This window comes from Sphaeroforma arctica (genome assembly GCF_001186125.1).
Source record: "Sphaeroforma arctica JP610 unplaced genomic scaffold supercont1.716, whole genome shotgun sequence".
In the NCBI taxonomy this organism is placed as follows: domain Eukaryota; class Ichthyosporea; order Ichthyophonida; genus Sphaeroforma; species Sphaeroforma arctica.
The window spans coordinates 11,994-15,635 of NW_014039842.1; positions in this window are offsets into that span (position 1 = coordinate 11,994).

The window sequence follows — 3,642 nt, forward strand, 5'->3', positions numbered from 1 at the left end:
CAATGACTGCCTTAGTAGCTGTAGTACGTTGGTCTGTCAATGTAAACCTAAGATCGATTGCCATTTCTCTGCAAGTGATCTCTCTTTCATCAGCCAGTTTCAACATAGTTGGCTCTGACTTACGAGATATGTCTGTGATTTTACAGAATCTAGAGGATATACATGAAATTTGCGAGCCCAGATCTAACAACGCTTTTATTTCATGTCCGTTAACTCGTATGTCGAGGATTACACGCTCGTCTTGAGGTGCGCCCTTTTGTCTTAGTGACAAGACCCGGTATGTTTGTCACTTAACTTCAACTTTGGGTTCACCTTGCACGTATGCTTGTGGTAACCTCCAGTTCCGGTACAGTCGGCACACTTCTCGATAAAGTGCTTACACTTTTCTGCGTGCCTTCCATTCCATCTGCCATTCGGCTCATGTTGGGTCATTCGCCAATTGCAATCAGTCTCACTACAGTTCTTGACCTCCCTATGCCTGGGCTTAGGGTTGCCTACCGGCGGTCCATTTCTGTTGGTCTGGTTACCCTTAGGGATGACATTGATCTTGTTGCCTTCAGAACCATTTATATTTTTGTTCTTATTGCCACCCTTGTCACCCCTTTTATGTATCTTCTGACCTCCATTAGTGGATTGAGAGTCTCGACCATTGCCTGATCCTCCAGTAAGATTGCCGTTGACCTTCTTCTGAGCATTAGTGACTTTCACCACGGAACTAGGTCGTTTGGTAAATGTCTGATCCACTCTCGAGTAAAATTCAGCCCAGGTTAAGTCCGCTAGCTTCATTATACCGTAGGTAGGTCCCTCGATGGAGATCTCTCGTACCTTGTCCGGGTAAGATTGATGCAAATCGGCGTACAGAATCTCTTGATATCTCCTATGTAGGTTTGACCAAAATATTGTCTGTACCCATAGTACACACATGGATAGTTTATCAGGTGACATCTCCTGAGTCTGGGTCCGTAACATGTGTGTGTCCAACTCTAATAAGTAGCGCGACACCAGCGTTCCTTCTTTCGGTGGTATCATGATCGATACAAGCAATTCCGGTCGAGGGTCCGTCGAAAATAAGTGGACGATCATCTCACTCTACTCTTTTCACGTTTTCAGCTTAGTGATCACTTGTTTCGCATTCTCTAACTTGTTATACTTGTATGAGGATGGCTTAAAGCTCTGCTGCGCTGCTTCGAACTATAGCTTCTTCCGTAGATTGGCTGTAAGCATAATCTGTCCAAATTCTTTCAAAGACCTAGATAACAACGCCAGACTGCTAGTATCGATTGGGTCCTTCCGTTTATCTATGTCTTTTAAAAACTTCTTGCCTTCCACAGCCTTCTCGGTCTGAATCACTCTTAGTTCTGAATCATTATTAGTTCTGAATCACTCTTAGTCTGGAGATGCGTAGCCATTGTCATATAAAGACTGGCGGTATCAATCCTACCTAGATCCATCGCTTCGAGTGAAGCTGCCTCGGCCTTGTTCATTTGGACAGTGAATTCAGCAATTTTCAAATCACTACTAGAGTGATCTGATCCCTTCTTTTATGATTACATCTGACCATACAGTCAGTTATCTGCCTCATCTTTGATCCATCGATCTGTTCAATGTTAATGAACGCTACGGATGAGACAGCATGTTTTGTCGTCTTTGGGATAGCCGCTGGGGGCGAACTGTCTCCCGATGACGACAATATTTTTTTTAGCTTTCACCTGATCAGGTTTAGGCTCTTCGGTCGGGTTGTTCTTCTGAAATACCTCTGGGGCACTCTGTGGATTTCCTTCCGGTAATGTATTTGGATTAGGCTCCTGTTCAGATGCCATTCGCGACATTGCTGTTGCGTCCAATCCAGGAGAAAATTGAGCTTCGGGTGATGAAGATCGGATTCTGCTTGCCTCTCCAGTGTCTGACAACATCCCAAAAGCCAATATGGTTTGATAGAGTGCCAAATGGTTTGATATCAAGTCGGGAAGATCTACCAGAAGATCCCGAATCGCGTACCAAATTAAGAATGCAAAACTTCCATCTCTCCTAGTTCCGAGTACCTCCGGCAGTATCTTTTGCAATTGACGGAAAAGTTTACGTGCTTGCTTACCTTCATCAGTTTTCATTAGTTTTAGCCGATTGTAATATTTTGAATCCCTAAACAAATCATACCCAAACTTTCTTACCGCTGCATTCATCACGTACCTCGGTGAGATGGTTCCATCTGGTTTGGTCTTCAATACGTCCGGAAAGTACGTTCCATGCGTATTTCGAAACACCCATGCCCTGTTGCTGTCGGATCAACTTTCGTTGACCCTCCTCCTGAATATCAATCTGTGCCTGGTATGAATTGCCCAGATCAAAGTTCTATCGCCAAGCCGGTCGGAGTGGTGTTTTGGGTATACACAGGAATTGTGAGGCAATCCTGCTGTCCGAATCGTCGTCCTGACGGTGAAATGTCTGGTCCACATCATCCGGACCTATATCCACGAAACGCAGTTGTTCTTCCGATACGTTGATTTGAGGTTGATCCAACAGGGCCGTTGGCTCATCCTCCGAGTCATTCTCCCCTGATTCATCATGAATTTGATCCTTCGCCGCGGCTTGCCTTTTCTTCCGCTGCTTAGTGGGTCTCAAATCATGTACCATTGGTTGGTAATCCCTCAGAAAGGCTCTCCTATCCCTTGCTATCATGTGATAAGTAGGATCTTGCCTACGTGCTTTGCGCGTATCCACTGGTGGAGATGGTACATCTAATTCCAGTGCATGTCGCACTTCCTCTGAAGTTGAATTGTCCGAGGATTGCGTTTTCTCGGCCTTTCCCTTTCGAGATCTCGCCTTCTTCGCTGGTGGCTTCTGTGGCTCCGTAGTCACATTACCTCCGGATGCACCTATACCCGAGTCAAACAACTTCTTACGTTTTTGTTTAGTCAGAGTTGGTACCGGTTGTCTCGGCGTGATCACAGTTACGTCAGAGTCCACAGATGATGCCGGGGGTGTTTTCTGCTTTCCATCGCCTACAGTAAACCAATTTACTTTTGCAGCCTTAGCTACATTCGCTGCCCTATTGTTTCCTTTCGTCATAATATCGATAGCGTATTATAACCTTAAACATATGTAAAAGTCGGTCTCCTCTAGACGGACTATACAAAACCAATACGTTTACGTTAATAGGACAATACGTTACAACGTTAATATGCAAAATGTTAAAAATATGTTTAGCTTCAGCCCTTGGTAGTGAGAAAAAGATTAGGGGATTTAGACTCTGACTATTGTCTATATGCTCCGCTCTAATCACTCACTACTTCGGTCTAGATTTATTTATGATTTAGCTACTAAGACTAGATATCATTTCATTGGACGCATATTTTACATTTCACGCCTCGAAACAATTATCTACTCAAACTAACCAATAATATATCTCTCTAAGTCCACCTTACGAAAATAAAAACTAAAATCAAAACACCACGTCGGAGCAGTATACATCTGCACCTAAACCCCATCACTTAGTACCTAGCTCCCCATCCCATTTAAGGCATAGACGGGCACATCTAGTTGGCTGGCTAGGAGGAATCAAAACCAGGTTGTCCTAAATTCTAACAACTCTGATCCTGTCCTTTTCTCAGTGGATTATCTTGCTCTGAGATTATTGTCGAATTA